The 19424-nt window shown below is 41.2% G+C and overlaps 1 pseudogene and 1 gene segment (V, D, J or C); both read right to left on the bottom strand.

Annotated features, from left to right (window-relative positions):
* LOC127547522 (immunoglobulin kappa variable 3-11-like) overlaps positions 1 to 19424 on the bottom strand; it is a 49351-nt gene that overhangs the window by 16088 nt on the left and 13839 nt on the right.
* On the bottom strand, positions 4729 to 6277 carry LOC127547517 (solute carrier family 25 member 16-like; annotated as a pseudogene).

The following is a 19424-nucleotide window of genomic DNA, read 5'->3' on the forward strand; positions in this document are numbered from 1 at the left end:
GAAATGGAGTAATCACAGCATCCTTTCAAAAGCATTTGAGTGTTCATTAGGTGGTGCAGGGGATACAGCCCTGGCTTAGGAGTAGAGAGGAGTTTAAATGTGAACGTAGCCATTTACTAGCTGTGTTACTCTGAGCAATAACTCAACCTGACTGCTTCCAAAAACCTAAGGAAAAAAAGCATCTAAGGTAACATGATTCCTAATTTAGAATTTGGTATAGAAGTGAAAGGAAACTTCTCTGCTTTAGACCTTAATGCTACTCATCAGTTGGCAGCCCGCTTCCCAGAGACACCTTTAGGCTCTGCCTTTGCCTGGACCTCCCAGGGCTGGCCCAGCTTGTCTCCATCCCTGCTTCTTCACAGGCCCCTCTGGGGTGACTGGGCAGGATCATGGCTGTGCTCATCAGCTGTTCCCTAGTGCTCCTCCCCATCACTGTTTCCTGTCTCTGTCCCCCCTGCCCTTAGCTCACTGACAATGAGGGTCACAGTTCCCACACAGACCCTGGCCCTTGGCTCCATCCCTTCTCCATCTTCCACAGCCTCTGGGTGGTACTTTCTCTCCTACTGCAGGATCAGTGCATTTATAGATTAACATTCTGCCACCAGACACTAGGGTTTCTATTATTTTGAGATCTTCCCTTGGCAACCAAGGCTGACTAGAGATGACCAGGCAGGGCAGTGGATAGCACACTGGACATGGAATCAGGAAGCTCTGAATTCAAATCTAGCCTCTAACCCTTAATAGTTGTTAAATCTTGCATAAGTCACTTTCCTCTGTCTATTTCAGCTCCTCATCTCTAAATTGGCCATAGAAATAGCACCGAACTGCTAGGAGTGTGATTGTGGGGGTGAAAAATGAATCTTTGAAAAACCCCTTCCAAACCTGAATGCACTATAAATGCCATTATTATTGTTGTTGCAACTGTTATTATTCCCAAATAGAATATCAAACACCAAACTCCATATAATAAATATTTTATTTACTTTCAGATCTGGTAATTTTATGGTTTTCTTTTGTATTTAATCTTATTTAATTACAAGTATGTTCCTGTCATCTCCTCAGGTCCGTCAGGCCTCCTTTGTCTTGCTGGTGCCAGTGTATTCCGTTGCCAGTGTTCTGAGTGGCCTTGCAGGACAAGGAAATCAGCACAAAGAGCCAGTTTCTCAGCTCTCCTGGGTCAAGCTTAGCCATTGCAGGGATGAAGATTCAGTTTTGTCATGATGTTTTTGTTTTCATTTACATCATTGCAATCGTTATTTTTCTAGTTTTCCTAGAAGTGCTTAGAGAAGTCAAAGAAGAGCCACAGGGCCGAGAATGGCCAATGGAAAGAAAGAGCTCTTAAGATGGGAGAGAATAAAGGATGTCATCCAGAATCTATGGCCACAAATATGGCAGGTGACAAGAGCACGGAACAGTCATGGGATCATCCTGTGCTTCTTGTTCTCCTGATGATGTGCAGAAAAATGGAGAAGGGCCCCTTTGGTTTGGGTGGAGCCCTCCTGGTGCACTTAGGAAGGATGTGACAAAAGGGGTCTCACAGCATGGGCGGGCATGGCTGAGCTGGAAGGCCCAGACTCTGGTGAGTGTCTGACAGACTGTGACGCTCTCCTCATGCTCTATCTCAGTGAAACCACAAACTGAATCCACAGAGTAGCCGTGTCTAACATATAGGTCTCTGTTCCTTGTGTCCATCCCTTCTCTGTCAGGAGGTCAGTAACTCCCTCCCATCCCAGGCTGTTCTAGGCTTGTCCTAGTCAGAGCTCCCCTGGAATCCTGCTTTCCCTCCTGGGTGCCCCGTGGGAGAATGGCCTGAGACAGGCTGTGCCCAGGCAGAGGAGGCAGCCAGGATGGGGAAAGGGTCAGAGGCCCAGAGGCAGGAAAATTGTCTGAAGGAACCAGGGAGGCTGAGTTTGGGGGAGGCCCAACATGGGGCATAGAACAACTGTCTGCAAATGTCCAAAGGGCTGTGACAAGGATGGGGGTGGGACTTGTTCAGGTACCAAAAGCCCAGAAATGTGAGCAAAGTGGGGAAGATGCAGAAAGGCCGGGTTTAGACTTAAGATAAGAAGAGACTCCCTAGCAGTGAGACGAGTAATTGATGACCCAGTGCTAATGGCATTAATAATAATAACAACGACCATTCCTACAGCTCCTACTAAGTGTCAGCCACACTGCTGAGCAGCTCTCAGTTATTTTCTCCCTTGATCCTCACAAACACCCCAGGAGGCAGCTGCTAATGTGATCCCCATTTAAGAGATAAAAAAATTGAAACAAAGGTTAAGTGACTTGCCCAGCATCATACAGCTAGGAAGTGACTGATTTGAACTCAAGCCTTCTTGACCTCATGCCTCGCTCCATCCACTGCTCCCGTGGGAGTTAGTCCCCCTGCACTGGAGTTCTCTCCACAAAGGCTATAAGAGCATTTCTTAAAGATCTGAACAGGGGGTTCTTGGTCAGGTTTGGGGGAGGGAAACCCACTTTTGGCTGTGACCTAATTATTTAGATTGTGTCACTTCTGTAAAAGTGACTGGGGAAAAAAATCAAGGTCAGAACTCATCACAGCTCCAGCATCTTCCTCTGAGACCTGGAAACCTCTCCCTGAAGCAACCCAGGCAAACTGCCCCCATCCCAACTGAGGGGAAGGAGAAGCCCCTGGGGCCCTGATGCCCTCTCAGCAGCTGCTGGGCAGGTTTTTGTTCGGGGATGTATCACTGTGGGAGGAAAGCTATCATACTGCTGACAGTGATAGACTGCAGCGTCCTCAGTCTCCACTCTGCTGATTGTGAGGGAGTAATCTGTCCCATATCCACTGCCACTGAACCGGGCAGGGACCCCAGTATGCAGGTTGGTTGAAGCATAAATTAGGAGCTTGGGAGCCTCCCCTGGCTTCTGTTGGTACCAACTTAAAGCATTATTGACACCCGAGCTGGTCTTGCAGTTAATGGTGACTTTCTCTCCTGGAGACACTGACAAAAATTCTGGAGACTGAGTCACCACAATGGCCCCCCTGGAACCTGGAGTAAAAAAGAACAGACAGAACGTGATCCAAATGACTTCATTGTCTTGGACTTTCAATTCAGAAAGAACAAGGAAAAGGGAACAGGCGAAATCTCCTTCCTCTCTCCTAACCTCCCCCAGACACATCCCAGAGATGGCCAAAAAGCAATGAGCATGTGCAGGATCCCTCACCTGAGATCCAGAGCAGCAGAGAGCAGAGGAGCTGAGTCTGGGCCCCCATCTCCTCCCCTGGCCTTGGATGCTGCTGAGCAGAGACCTCACCCCTGAGCTGGCATTTATCTGGGTCGGAGCCTCTGGGGCTGTCCCAGGGGAAACATGCAAATCAACAGATGGGGCAGGGGGAAGTAGAAAGGCAGAATGATCTTAAGAGCTTTCCTTTCAAGTAACTGGATTATTGATCATTTTAAACCCTAAAAGACATTATAATCCTGTCTATTCCCCCAAACAGTCATATCAGGCTAAAGTCCCCTGCACGCTGTGTATTGACTTAGTTTTGTTATCAATGTGCTGATTTAATTTTTGTTAATTATGCTTTTCTGTTTTTAAAGCCTTTCTTCATTTACAACTTGCTGAGTGATGACCCAGTTGTTGGGCATCTCCTAAGCTTCCAGTTCTTTGCCAGCACAAAGACTGCTATTAGATTTTAATATTTTGTTTAAAGTTCTTTATCTTTTCTCCTTATTACCTTGGTACATGTATCAAAGAGAGGCATTGTTGGCTCAAAGTGTGTACACAGTTTTATAACTTCTTGGGCACACTTCCAGGTCACTTTCCAAAACTCATGGTTCAGTTTGTTGTTCCAGCAACAGTAAATCAATAAAACAGTAAACCAATTTTCCTCATTCCCCGTAACATTTATAATTTCCCTTTTTATCATATTAGCCAATTTGAAAGTTTTGTTAATATCTCAAAGCTGTTTTAATTTGTACTTTTCTAATCACTAGTGATTTAGAGCATTTTTGTTTTATGACAATGTATATTATTTATTGCTTCATTGAAAAATAGACAGAAAAATAGAAAATGTCTATTTATATCTTATATCATCTTATCAATTCAGGAATCACTATATTATAATTTTTTTTAATCATCAGTATCAATTATTGTCTAGAATATAGAATGGATCTCAATTTAGTTATCTCTAAAATGAAGATATAGAATTACATTATCCCTGGTTATTTTTAAAAAGCACTTAAAAAATTCCAAAGTTAAATACAAAATGGTAATTAAAAAAACAACCTTGCCAATTACACAGCCATCCAGAGAAAATTCAAAAGAAACCAATGAATTTTCATGTCAAGAAAAACTTACATAATAAATACTACATATTTTTTCAGAATGGCCCATTTTTTGCTTCTTTGTGTATTTTCTTTTGCTCTTTACTGTGCACTTTTTTTCTCAGATCTTTTAGTTATTTTAATTAAACTAATGAACTTAAATAAAATATTCAGAGTTGGCTTAAGGATGTTTCATATTGGGAAACCACAAAACATAGCATCAAAAAATAACAGGAAGCACTTCTGGTTTCTGACTTTAAAACATACATATGTATCAAGTAGTCCAGGACTAGAGAGTAATTTTATATTTCATTTAATCTATATACCACCCCTCCCCCCACTGCCAATATTAAAGTAAAACATTATATATATATATATATATTTGTAAAATAGATATACATGTGTCTGCCTGGATAGTTTCTTAAGGAAAAACACTTCAGTTGAGGTGCAAGAATTGCTTCATGAGCTCATAGATTGTGAATGCCATGGCTTGGAGGGAACACAGCGAATGTAGTTAAAGGATAGGTCCAATAGAGCCCTCTTCGAATTCCATGATGTCCATAGACATACTTCAGCGTCTTCCACATTGTAAGGCACTTTTCAGAATCCCTAATTGCATTCTTCCACGAGTTAGATCAAGTGGATGAGATATAGTCTGTGCTGTTGCTCCAGCAACATCACCACAAAGCAGGTTTGTTTGCGTTTTCCAAACTAAGACATTAGGCTTGTCTGATGAATGTCTTCCAAGTAAAGTAGGAGCACTGGAGAGACCAACACTCTTTAAGGTACTGTGGGGAATAGAGAGATAAGGTGAAGAACTTACAGGAATGGATGAATTCTTTTTCTGTATTTTATTTTTATTATTTCAATGTCTCTATGACCTGCATAAATACGTTGTGTGCAAGCCAATATTTACTTAAAACTATATATTTACTTAACCAGAAATGATGACATTTATCCTTGTTCAATGTTATCAATATTTAGATTATTAAATGCGCCAGCTCAGTAATCTGAAGTTTGAAGGTCTGACTGATGATTCCTCTCAGAATCAGGGAAACAAAGCATTCTGTTCTAATTTGCCTTTGGCACCAATGTTTAACATTCAGTTAGGGGAGAGGGCACTTATTTTTCAAAGCTCCCCAACCTATGATGTAATCCTTTGTAACCAAACCTATAAAAACTGTCTATCTTTCCTAAATCTTTAGCCCTTCTACTGCAAGCTTTCTCTCTTTCCCTCCTCGCAGTGGAATTGCTCATTCTCATGAGAATTTATTAATAAATCACTTTTCTGCTTTCTACTGAGTGATCTCTGAGTAGTCATTTTGGGTAAAGGTCTTCCTCATCCCTCACAGTACCAAAAGTAAAAACTGAAATCCCTGCCTAGGGAGCCATTCCTCCAACAGTAGGCATCAGTCCTCTGTAAAATCCACGAAAGCCCCTCCCTTTGCAAAAATTGTTCCGAATGCACGAACCATTCCTGTGTATGTGTGTTCTGCTTTGGCCTGCAACGCCAGGTGAACGTTAACCATGTCAAGTGGGTGAGTCCAGATGGCTGCTGTCCCACCTGCCATGGAGCCAGCCTTTAGCCGGCGTTTATGTCCAGAAATCCCAAGTTTCGTGGTAATTCACTTTTTATAACGGTCAGAGGACATAGACCGAATTGCACCATAGGGAAAGATTCTAATCCTCCTGGCTCCATTTCCTTTCTACAACCCACGCTAACCTTCCTTTTTGGGGACAGCGTACAAAGCAGAAAACCCTCCTAAATGTCCGTGACGGTGATTATGTGCCTGTAGTAGTATCTTCACTCGATCCAAAGGTGCGATGGTGGTTTTGGCCCAACATCCTGCAAGCCCTCCCGCCAAGAAGGAGCTCAGCCAGGAGAAGTCCCTGCGAGTGGACGCCTCCGTCGGCGGGCTCCGGCTTCGGGCTCCGGATCCCGCTCCTCCGGCCCCCGGGGCCGCCAAGGTCGCCACAGAGGCCATGGGGCTGCCTGGGTTCCAGGAGAGCACTCAGAGACCCAGGGAGCACTCAGAGCCCCGGGGCCGCACTCAGAGCCCCGAGGAACACTCAGAGCCCCGGGGCCTCTGGCTTTAAGCTCATGACAGAAGATGACAAGATCAGGCTAGCACAGCGGGACCGGGCAGCCCCGGAGCCCAGCGGGCGAGTTCCCATTATAGCTGCTGTGCACTTTTTACTTTATTTTCCTCTCTTTTTCATCCCCTTTTCACATACCTTTAATGATAGGAGGTTTCATTTACACACAGGTATTTGTAAACATATACATCCATACTCATATGCAGTCACATATATGTATCTATACTTGTATATATATGGTTAAGTGTTAACGATTGACCACAGGATGCAAAGCCAATAAAGAAAGATAAATGTTATACAAGGTTAAATGTCAGTGAATTTTGTTAGTTTACTTATATCTTTGTCAGTTCTATGCATTGTTTGATGCCTCTACTTCTCTGACTGGGAACCGTGTACATAGGTATTTGGGGCAATTCCAGTTATACTTTAACCATCTTTTGGTTCCTAGACTTACTGATCTTTTCTGAGTCTAAATAGGGAAACACCATTATTTCCTGGGCCTTTGGATTCTCTCCCGTAGGGACAATGCTTTCCATGGTCTCTCCTTTATCATCTGTCTCAGTGAGAGATTAGTTTTCTTAGGACAGAATATGCCTGTGGAATCATTTCTAGTTAACTTGCCCAAATTCCCCTTCTCACCAGATTTTTTTAGGTAATGTTTAGTGCTGTAATCAAGGCAATTATAAATAATATAGGAAATAGTAGTCCACTAATGAGAATCATAGAGGGCAGTGGTGTTCCTGCACAAGTGCTGGGCCCATTTGATCTCAGTGCTGGGCTTTGCCAATCCACTTAGAAACTGGGGCTCCCAACATTTATAGATTAACATTCTGCCACCAGACACGAGTGTTTCCAATATTTTGAGACCTTCCCTTGGCAACCAAGGCTGACTAGAGATGACCAGGCAGGGCAGTGGATAGCACACTGGACCTGGAATCAGGAAGCTCTGAATTCAAATCTAACCTCTAAGACTTAATAGTTGTTAAACCTTGCATAAGTCACTTTCCTCTATTTCAGCTCCTCATCTCTAAATTGGCCATAAAATTAGCACCGAACTGCTAGGAGTGTGGTTGTGTGGGTGAAAAAATGAATATTTGAAAAACCCCTTCCAAACTTGAAAGCACTATATTATTGTTGCTGCAACTGTTATTATTCCCAAAAATAGAACATCAAACATCAAGCTCCATATAATAAATATTTTATTTACTTTGACGTCTGATAATTGTATGGTTTTCTTTTGTATTTAATCTTATTTAATTACAAGTATGTTCCTGTCATCTCCTCGGGTCAGTAAGGCTTCCTTTGTCTTGCTGGTGCTACCGTGTTTCCCCGATAATAAGACACTGTCCTATTAATTTTTGGACAGAAAAAACACCAGAGGGCTTATTTTCAGGGGAGGGCTTATTTTAATGAACATTGACAGCAATGCTCCCTGAGTGCTCCTTCTATCCTCCATCATGCCCCCTCACTCCCGCTTACATACTGGGTTTTTATGTTGTCCTGCCTCAGCTCTCCTCTGCAGCACTGCTCTCAATGGTGCCAGCAAGCAAATCACTGGGGAAGAACAGGATGACGTGCTCACTGCTGCAGCTCTGATTGGATGCAGCTCGGAGCACGGCATGCATATCATGGATGGGGGGGGGGGGGAGATGGTGCATACAGAGGGTACCGTAATGTAGCGTGTAGCACAGGGGATCACCTTCACTACAGTAGCAATCTCAATAGGGCTTATTTTCGGGGTTGGGCTTATTTTAGAGGAATCTTACACAGTAAGGGGAGGGCTTATTTTCAGGATAGGTCTTATTATCGGGGAAACACGGTAGTGTATTATGTTGCCAGTGTTCTGAGTGGCCTTGCAGGGCAAGTAAATCAGCTCAAAGAGCCAGTTTTTCATCTCTCCTGGGTCAAGCTTAAGCCATTGCAGGGATGAAGATTCAGTTTTGTCATGATGTTTTTGTTTTCATTTACATCATTGCAATCGTTATTTTTCTAGTTTTCCTACAGGTGCTTAGAGAAGTCAAAGAAGAGCCACATGGTGGAGAATGGCCAATGGAAACAAAGAGCTCTTAAGATGGGAGAGAATAAAGGATGTCATCTAAAATCTAAGCCCACAAATATGGCAGGTGACAAGAGCACGGAACAGCCGTGGAATCATCCTGTGCTCCTTGTTCTCCTGATGATGTGCAGAAAAATGGAGAAGGGCCCCTTTGGTTTGGGTGGAACCCTCCCCGTGCACTTAGGAAGGATGTGACAAAAGGGGTCTCACAGCATGGGCTGGCATGGCTGAGCTGGAAGGCCCAGACTCTGGTGAGTGTCTGACAGACTGTGACCCTCTCCTGATGTTCTATCTCAGTGAAACCATAAATAAACAGAGTCCAACAAACAGAATCTGCAGAGGAGCCGTGTCTGACGTATAGATCTCTGTTCCTTGTGCCCATCCCTTCTCTGTCAGGAGGTCAGTAACTCCCTCCCAGATCCCAGGCTGTTCTAGGCTTGCTCTGGTCAGAGATCCCTGGAATCCTGCTTTCCCTCCTGGCTGCCCCGTGGGAGAATGGCCTGAGACAGGCTGTGCCCAGGCAGAGGGAGGCAGCCAGGATGGGGAAAGGGCCAGAGGCCCAGAGACAGGAAGTTTGTCTGAAGGAACCAGGGAGGCTGAGCTTGGGGGAGGCCCAACACGGGGCTTGGAATAACTGTCCACAAGCATCCAAAGGGCTGTGACAAGGATGGGGGTGTGCCTTGTCTGGTACCAAAACCCAGAAAAGTGAGCAAAGCAGGGAACATGCAGAGAGACCGGGTTTAGACTTGCAAAGAGAATTATATAGGAGGGTAATGATGCAGTCCTGGAGGCATCAATAATTATAAGAGCTACTGTTCCTACAGCTCCTCCTAAGTGCCAGCCACACTGCTGAGCAGTTCTCAGTTATTTTCTTCCTTGATCCTGACAAAACCCCCAGGAGGCAAAGGCTAATGTGATCTTCCTTTAAAAGATAAGAAAATTGAAACAAAGGTTAAGTGACTTGCCCAGCATCATACAGGTAGGAAGTGACTGATTTGAACTCAGGCCTTCCTGACCATGTGCCTGGCTTCATCCACTGCTCTCATGGTAGTTAGTCCCCCTGCACTGGAGGTCTCCCAGCAAAGGCTATGAGAGCATTTCTTAGAGATCTGAACAGCGGGTTCTTGGTCAGGTTTGGGGTAGGGAAACCCACTTTTGGCTGTGACCTAATTATTTAGATTGTGTCACTCCTGTGGACAGGAAAGACATCAAGGTCAGAACCTGTCACAGCCCAGCATCTCCCTCTGAGACCTAGAAACCTCCCCCGAGGCATTCCAGGCACACTGCCCCCATTCCAGCTAAGGGGAAGCAGAAGCCCCTGGGACCTTGATGTCTCCCTCAGCAGCTGCTGGGCAGGTTTTTGTTCGGGGATGTATCACTGTGGGAGGATAGCTATAGCTCTGCTGACAGTAATAGACTGCAGCATCCTTAGCCTCCATGTTGCTGATTGTGAGGGAGAAATCTGTCCCAGACCCACTGCCACTGAACCGGGCAAGGACTCCAGGATGCAGGGTGGTTGAACGATAAATTAGTGGCTTGGGAGCCTCCCCTGGCTTCTGTTGGTACCAATTTAAGTAATTACTAACACTCGAGCTGGTCTTACAGCTAATGGTGACCCTCTCTCCTGGAGACACTGACAAAAATTCTGAAGATTGAGTCACCACAATGGCCCCCCTGGAACCTGGAGTAAAAAGAAAAAATAGAACATGATCCATATGACTTCATTGTCCTGGACTTTCAATTCAGGAAGAACAAGGAAAAGGGAAGAGGCCAAATCTCCTTCCTCTCTCCCCACCTCCCCCAGATACATCCCAGAGATGGCCAGAAAGCAATGGAGCATGTACAGGATCCCTCACCTGAGATCCAGAGCAGCAGAGAGCAGAGGAGCTGAGCCTGGGCCCCCATCTCCTCCCCTGGCCTTGGATGCTGCTGAGCAGAGACCTCACCCGTGAGCTGGCATTTATCTGGGTCTGAGCATCTGGGGCTGTCCCTGGGGAAACATGCAAATCAACAGATGGGGCAGGGGGAAGTAGAAAAGCAGAATGATCTTAAGAGCTTTCCTTTCAAGTAACTGGATTATTGATCATTTTAACCCCTAAAAGACATTATAATCCTGTCTATTCCCCCAATCTGTCATGTCAGGCTAAAGTCCCCTGCAGGCTGTGTATTGACTTAGTTTTGTAATCAATGTGCTGATTTAATTTTTGTTAATTATGCTTTTCTGTTTTTAAAGCTTTTATTCATTTATGGCAACTTGCTGAGTGATGACCCACTTGTTGGACATCTCCTAAGCTTCCAGTTCTTTGCCAGCACAAAGACAGCTGCTATCAGATTTTAATATTTTATTTAAAGTTCTTTTCCTTTTCTCCTTATTACCTTGGTAAATGTATCAAAGAGAGTCATGGCTGGCTCAAAGTGTGTAAAGTTTTATAACTTCTTGGGCACACTTCCAGATCGGTGTCCAAAACTGATGGTTCACTTTATTTTTCCACCAACAGTAAATCAATGTTCCAATTTTCCTCATTCCCTATAACATTTATAATTTCCCTTTCTATCATGATAGTCAATTTGAAAGTTTTTTGTTAATATTTCAAAACTGTTTTAATTTGTACTTCTCTAATCACTGGGGATTTAGAGCATTTTTGTTTTATGACAATGTATATTATTTATTGCTTCATTGAAAAATAGACAGAAAAATAGAAAATGTCTATTCATACCTTATATCTTATCATCTTATCAATTCAGGAATTACTATATTATAAAAAAATTTTTAATCATCAGTATGATTTATTGTCTAGAATATAGAATGGATCTCAATTTAGTTATCTCTAAAATGAAGACATGGAATTACATTATCCCTGGGTTATTTTTAAAAAGGATTTAAAAAAAAATTTAAACAAATACAAAATGGTAAAGAAAAGAGCAATTTTTGCCAATTTCACAGCAATCCATAGAAAATTCAAAATGAACCAATGAATTTTCTTGTCAAGAAAACTTACATATAAATACTACATTTTTTTTCAGATTGGCCCATTTTTTGCTTCTTTGGGGATTTTTTTTTGCTCTCTGCTGTGCACTTTTTGCTTTATTTTTTCCCTTCCTTTTCATCCCCTTTTCACATACCTTTAATAATAGAAGGTTTCATTTACACATAGGTATTTATAAACACATACACACATACGCATATGCAGTCAAATACATATATGTATATATACTTTACTTACTTCTGTCTGTCATCTGTCTTTCAGAGGCCGGGTAGCATCGTCTTTCATAGGTTCAGGTCTTTCCATGTCTCTAAATCAACCAGTTCATCATTTCCTTCACCTTAGCAGTATTCTAATCGAATTTCATCTGCTTTTAGGGATTGATTGTGAACATCTTTTCCTCAATTTTATGTAATCTTTCTATTCTTGACTACAAAGATTTTATTTATATGCAGAATTTTAGTTGAAAATAATTGAAATTATTCTTTTTACACTTGAACAATGATGTCCCTCGTAATATAGGGTTTTGTCTTAGAGGGCTGAATCTATTTCCTTTATATCCTTTATTCCAGGCTTCTTTGAAGTTCTTGACCGTCTGTTCTTCCAAATGAACTTTGTCATTATTTTTGCAAATCAGTAGAATAATTTGAAAATAATTTTTTGGATGTTCCAGAAAGCCATTTATCACTAAATCCAAATTCTGAATCTACTATCCATTTCTATTTTATAATAAATGTATCCCATTCCTAGTCTAAGCTAATAAAATACTTGCTTATTTTCCTCTTTCCTGCTTTTCCTTAGTATCCTTCTCCCTTTATTTACAGTCTCTCTCCTCATTCCTGTTTTACTTCCCTGCGACCTTGCCCTCCTCTTCATTAACTTGTTTCTAAAACTCTCTCCCTTATTCCTCCATCCCTATCACTTGATCCTCTTGTTTCTTCCTGAATGTAGAAGATTTTTACACATACATGCACATACACACATATGTCTATATACAAACACACACACATGTATATACAGATATATGTATCTATGTGCATACACACCTAATTTGTGTTTGTGTATTATATGTATGTGTATAAAAATTTTATATATAATGTATGTACATGCAAACACACCCCACATAAATACAAACATATTTACCTCTTTTACCCATTCCTAATGTCAGGTTTTAGCACCACCTGCCCTCCTCTCTGCTAACCTCTGCTCTATCAGTTTTTCTTTTTAGGCCTTCTTTATATGAGATAATAACTCCTTATTATCTCTTCCTCTACAGGTGATTTTAGAATCAGCCAATCTCATGCAGCTCAGTTCTAGCCTTTCTTTCAAACTATCCACATAGTGATTACAATCATTAGAGCACTGCAAGTAGTTTCCTATATATGAAAGTAACAATTTACCCTCATAAAATCCTGGAACTTATATGTCAAATTTCCCTCTAAACAACCTAAAAGTCTTTGATTATATTAAATGACAATTTATTTTTACCATTCACAATTATATATGCTTGATAGGTAAGTTTCTCTTGATCATATCTCCTGTTCTTTTGCTCTAGGGCATATAATATTCTAAGAGCTATGATCCTTCACTGTAACAGCTGCTGAAGCTTGTGAATCTTTCATGTAACTCCAGGATATTCAAAATCTTTTTTCATGTTGCTTCCAATATTTTCTCCTTAACTTGGCAGTTTCGAAACTCTTTCTTTTTGACTAGGTAATAGAGATTGCTCTCTGCATCATTTCTTACCTAGAGTTAATGAGAGATTGGGCATTGCCTGGGTCAGACTGAAACCTGTTAAAGACCTTCGTTTAAAATGCCAAGGACTCTCACTTCATCCAGAGCCATCTGCAGTGGTTCTGATCTGTATCTTCCCATGAGACCAAATGACTTTGGAGGAGACAGATAAGCTGGTGACTGCACAGTGTGCAGAAAATGAGTGTTTCCATTATTTTGAGACCTTCCCTTGGCAACCAAGGCTGACTAGAGATGGCCAGGCAGGGCAGTGGATAGCACACTGGACCTGGAATCAGGAAGCTCTGAATTCAAATCTAGCCTCTAATACTTAATAGTTGTTAAACCTTGCATAAGTCACTTTCCCCTGCCTATTTCAGCTCCTCATCTCTAAATTGGCCATAGAAATAGCACCAAACTGCTAGGAGTGTGGTTGTGTGGGTGAAAAATGAATATTTGAAAAACCCCTTCCAAACCTGAACGCACTACATTATTGTTATTGCAACTGTTATTATTCGCAAAAATAGAACATCAAACACCAAACTCCATATAATGAATATTTTATTTATTTTGACGTCTGATAATTTTATGGTTTTCTTTTGTTTTTAATCTTATTTAATTACATGTATGTTCCTGTCATCTCCTCAGGTCTGTAAGCCTCCTTTGTCTTGCTGGTGCCAGTGTATTCCGTTGCCAGTGTTCTGAGTTGCCTTGCAGGGCAAGGAAATCAGCACAAAGAGCCAGTTTCTCATCTCTCCTGGGTCAAGCTTAGCCATTACAAGGATGAAGCTTCAGTTTTGTCATGATGTTTTTGTTTTCATTTACATCATTGCAATCGTTATTTTTCGAGTTTTCCTAGAAGTGCTTGGAGAAGTCAACGAAGAGCCACATGGCGGAGAATGGCCAATGGAAACAAAGAACTCTTAAGATGGGAGAGAATAAAGGATGTCATCCAGAATCTAAGCCCACAAATATGGCAGGTGGCAAGAGAACGGAACAGCCCTGGGATCATCCTGTGCTCCTTGCTCTTCTGATAATGTCCAGAAAAATGGAGAAGGGCCCCTTTGGTGTGGGTGGAGCCCTCCCGGTGCACTTAGGAAGGATGTGACAAAAGGGGTCTCACAGCATGGGCGGGCATGGCTGAGCTGGAAGGCCCAGAATCCGGTGAGTGTCTGACAGACTGTGACGCTCTCCTGATGCTCTATCTCAGTGAAACCATAAATAAACAGAGTCCAACAAACTGAATCCGCAGAGTAGCCATGTCTGACATATAGGTCTCTGTTCCTTGTGTCCATCCCTTCTCTGTCAGGAGGTCAGTAACTCCCTCCCAGGTCCCAGGCTGTTCTAGGCTTGTCCTGGTCAGAGCTCCCCTGGAATCCTGCTTTCCCTCCTGGCTGCCCCGTGGGAGAATGGCCTGAGGCAGGCTGGTATGCAGGCAGAGGGAGGCAGCCAGGATGGGGAAAGGGCCAGAGGCCCAGAGGCAGGAAGTTTGTCTGAAGGCATCAGGGAGGCTGAGCTTGGGGGAGGCCCAACATGGAACATGGAATAACTGCCTGCAATAATTCGAGGGGATGTGACAAGGATGAGGATGGGACTTGTCTGGTACCAAAGCCCAGAAATGTGAACAAAGGAGGGAGGGTGCAGAGAGGCCGGGTCCAGACTTAAGCTAAGGACAGACTCCATGGCAATGAGAACTATGTAGGAGGGCAATGATCCAATCCTCAAAGCATCAATAATTATAATAGCTTCCGTTCCTAGCAAAGGCTATAAGAGCATTTCTTAACGATCTGAACAGGGATCAGGTATTGGGTAGAGAAACTTACTTTGGGATGTGACCTAATTATTTAGATTGTGTCACTCCTGTATAAGTGACTGGGAAAGAAATCAAGGTCAGAACTCTCACAGCCCCAGCATCTTCCTCTGAGACCTAAAAACCTCCCCTGAGGCAGCCCCAGGCACACTGCCCCCATCCCAGCTGAGGAGAAGGAGAAGCCCCCGGGACCCTGATGCTCCTTCAGCAGCTGCTGGGCAGGTTTTTGTTAGGGACTGTATCACTGTGGGAGGAGAGCTATATCTCTGCTGACAATGATAGACTGCAGCATCCTCAGCCTCCACTCTGCTGATTGTGAGGGAGAAATCTGTCCCAGAGCCACTGCCACTGAACCGGGCAGGGACCCCAGGATACAATGCATTTGTATCATAAATTAGGAGCTTGGGAGCCTTCCCTGGCTTCTGTTGGTACCAATGTAAGTAATTACTAATACTGGAGCTGGTCTTGCAGTTAAGGGTGACCCTCTCTCCTGGAGACACTGACAAAAATTCTGGAGACTGAGTCACCACAATGGCTCCCCCGGAACCTGGAATCAAAAAGAAAAGACAGAACATGATCCATATGACTTCATTGTCCTGGACTTTCAATTCAGAAAGAACAAGGAAAAGGGAATAGACCGAATCTCCTTCCTCTCTCCTAACCTCCCCCAGACACATCCTAGAGATGGCCAGAAAGCAATGGAGCATGTGCAGGATCCCTCACCTGAGATCCAGAGCAGCAGAGAGCAGAGGAGCTGAGCCTGGGCCCCCATCTCCTCCCCTGGCCTTGGATGCTGCTGAGCAGAGACCTCACCCATGAGCTGGCATTTATCTGGGTCTGAGCCTCTGGGGCTGTCCCTGGGGAGACATGCAAATCAACAGATGGGGCAGGGGGAAGTAGAAAGGCAGAATGATCTTAAGAGGGTTCCTTTCAAGTAACTGGATTATCGATCATTTTAACACCTAAAGGACATTATAAGCCTGCTATTCAGGCTTATATCATGTCAGGCTAAAAGTCCCCTGCAGGCTGTGTATTGAATTAATCTTGTAAACAATGTGCTGATTTAATTTTTGCTAATTATGTTTTTCTGTTTTTAAAACCTTTATTCATTTTGAACTTTAATGCATGGAGAAACAACAAAGGAACATTTCTATATATGGGACATACCATAACAACATGAATTTTCCTTTCATGGTGTTTCCTTTTTTTTTGGGGGGGGGTAACTGTATAATTAGTATTACAGTAAGTTTTCTTTTGTTCTGTACTTTGCACTTAGCATTTTTTCTCCTTCCCTCCCCAATACATTCTACAGAAAGCTACCACTAAACATAATTATGTGTTTTAGCTTATATTTATACATGTTATACCACACTATGCATGTTTCTGTTTATCATTTCTTTCTCTGCATATGGATAGCATCTTCCTTTATAGACTTTGTGTTTGATATGAATATTTATAATACTCAAAACATCTTGGATGTTCAAAATTGTCCCTAAAATATTATTGCTCTTTTACTAGATAACATTCTTTGCTTCTAGTCATTTTAGTCTTCATAATTTTAAACAAGCCTCTCAATATTTTTCTAAAATCACCCAACTCATCATTTCTTATAACATCATAGTATGCCAGTAAAATCAAATCTCACAACTTGCTGAGTCGTGACACAATTGTTGGGCATCTCCTAAGTTTCCAGTTCTTTGCCAGCACAAAGACTTCTGCTACTATATTGTAATATTTTGCTTTAAATTCTTTTTCTTTTCCCTTTATTACCTTGCTTAATGTATCAAAGAGAGGCATTGCTGGCTCAAAGCATCTGCATAGTTTTATAACTTCTTGGACACACTTCCAGATCTCTGTCCAAAACCGATTGATCAATTTATTGTTCCACCGACAGTAAATCAGTGTTCCAATTTTCCTCATTCCCTCTAACATTTATAATTTCCCTTTCTATAATGTTAGTTAGTTTGAAAGTTATTTATTAATATCTCCAAGTTGTTTTAATTTGTACTTCTCTAATTGATAGTGATTTAGAGCATTTATGTTATATGAAAATGTATATATTTTTGTTTCATTAAAAAGATTCCTATTCATATATTTTACTGCTTATCAATTGGGAAATTACTGTATTATAAATTTGTTTTTTTAAATCATCAGTATTAATTTTTGTTTAGATTATAGAGTGGATCTCAATTTAGTTATCTGTAAAATGAAGAAGTGGAATCACATTATTCTTGGGTTATTTTTAAAAAGGAATTTAAAAAAATTTTAAACTGAAATACAAAATGGCAAAGTAAAAAGAAAAACCTTGCTAATTACACAGCAATCCATAGAAAATTCAGAATGAAACAATAAATTTTCATGATAATAAAACCTAAATCATAAATACTGCAGATTTTTTCAGAATGGCCAATGTTTCCTTTGTTTCTTTGTGGGTTTTCTTTTGCTCTCTGCCCTTTATTTTTTTACTTTGTTTTTTTTTTCCCTCTCCTTTTCACCCCCTTTCCTGAAGAAGATTTCCTTTACACATAGATATTTCTAAACATATACATACATAGCCTTATGCGGTCAAATACATACATACATACATACACACACATGCACACAGACACACACACACACACACACACACACACACACACTTTTCCATTTGCCATCTGTCTTTCAGGGACTGGTTAGCATTTTCCTTCATAGATTCAAATCTTTTCATGTTTCTAAATTAACCAGGTCAACATTTCCTTCACTATAGCAGTATTCCAACTGAATCTCATGTGTTCTGACAGACTGATTATGAAATTTTTTCCCTCAATTTTCTGCAGTCCTATTTTTTACAACAAAGATTTTATTTACACTACAAAATTTTAATTCAAAATTGTTGGAATCCTTACAAACTGCTAACTAATTAGAGTTGATCTGATCTTACAAGAAGATGTTTTGGGCCAGAACCTGAAACAAGGTACTAAGTAGAACTAATTAATACAAGGCTTGTGTTCACACCTTTACTCATTGGAGTTCACAAGTATAGGAGTTTCACAAAGTAAACTTTGTAACTTTGTTACAAAGAATTCACACCTCCCTTAAAGCTCTTAGGGCCAGCTCTCCCCGGGCTGCCACCTTGTATTAATTAGTTCTACTTAGTACCTTGTTTCAGATTCTGGCCCAAAACATCTTCTTGTAAGATTAGATCAACTCTAATTAGTTATAGTTTGTAAGGATTCCAACACAAAATAATTGAAATTATTCTTTTTACACTTCAACAATGATGTCCCTCATAATGTAGGTTATAGTCTTAGAGTGCTGAACCTATTTCCTTTATATCTTTTATTCCTGGCTTCTTTGAAATTCTTGACCATCTGCTCTTTCAAATGAACTTTGTCATTTTTTTTATTAATCAGTAAAATAATTTGAAAGTAATTTTATAATGTCCAAGAAAACATTTTATCATTAAATTCAAATTTTGAATCTGCTATTCACGTCTATTTTATGATAAATATGTCCCATTCATATTCTAAGCTATTAAAATACTTGAACATTTTCCTCATTCCTGTTTTCCCTTGTATCCTTTTCCCTTTATTTACCCTATCTCTCCTCATTCCTTAACCTGACTCTAAAAATTTCTCCTTTACCCTCTCACCCTCATCCCCTGGCCCTCTTGTTTCTTCCTGAATGTCGAAGACTTTTATGCATACATACATATATCATACATATGTATATGCACACATACACATATATACAGATATATTTATACACACATAATTTGTGTTCATGTATTATATATACGCTATATATATAAATTTTATATATAATATATGTACACACATACACACACACACACAAACACACCACTTATGTACATAAATATTTACTTCTTTAAGCCATTCCTAATGTCAGGTTTTAGCATTACCTGCCCTCCCCCTTACTAACCTCTGCTGTATCAGATTTTCTTTTTGGGCCTCATTTATATGAGATAATAACTCCTTATTATCTCTTTCTATACAGGTGATTTTAGGCTCAAGCAATCATATGCAGCTCAATTCTAGTCTTTCTTTCCAACTACCCAAATAGTGATGACAATCATTAGAGAACTGCAAGTATTTTTGTCTATATGAAGGAAACAATTTATCCTTGTCCACTTGTCCCTGCCCAGAAGAACAGACAGGTGCTGCTACTAGGAAATAGAAAGGATCCAGATTTCTGAGTAGAGTATCAGAGTATGCAACTTGGATCATGAAGGCAGGCAAACTATAAAGTCAGAGGATTGATACCAAACTGCAACATCCTTTGAGATTGCTGAAATACTAATCAAGGAACTAGGGTTAGGACTGGAGAAGCGAATCAGAGAGACTGCCAGTCCCAAGACAGGTGTCTGTATCTTGGAAATTTCCTCAAAACAGGCAATCAAGAATAGTCTGCCAGGGCAATTTCAACAGAATAAGGCATTTCAAATTAAAACATAC

This window comes from Antechinus flavipes, chromosome 2 (genome assembly GCF_016432865.1).
Source record: "Antechinus flavipes isolate AdamAnt ecotype Samford, QLD, Australia chromosome 2, AdamAnt_v2, whole genome shotgun sequence".
NCBI classification, from domain to species: domain Eukaryota; kingdom Metazoa; phylum Chordata; class Mammalia; order Dasyuromorphia; family Dasyuridae; genus Antechinus; species Antechinus flavipes.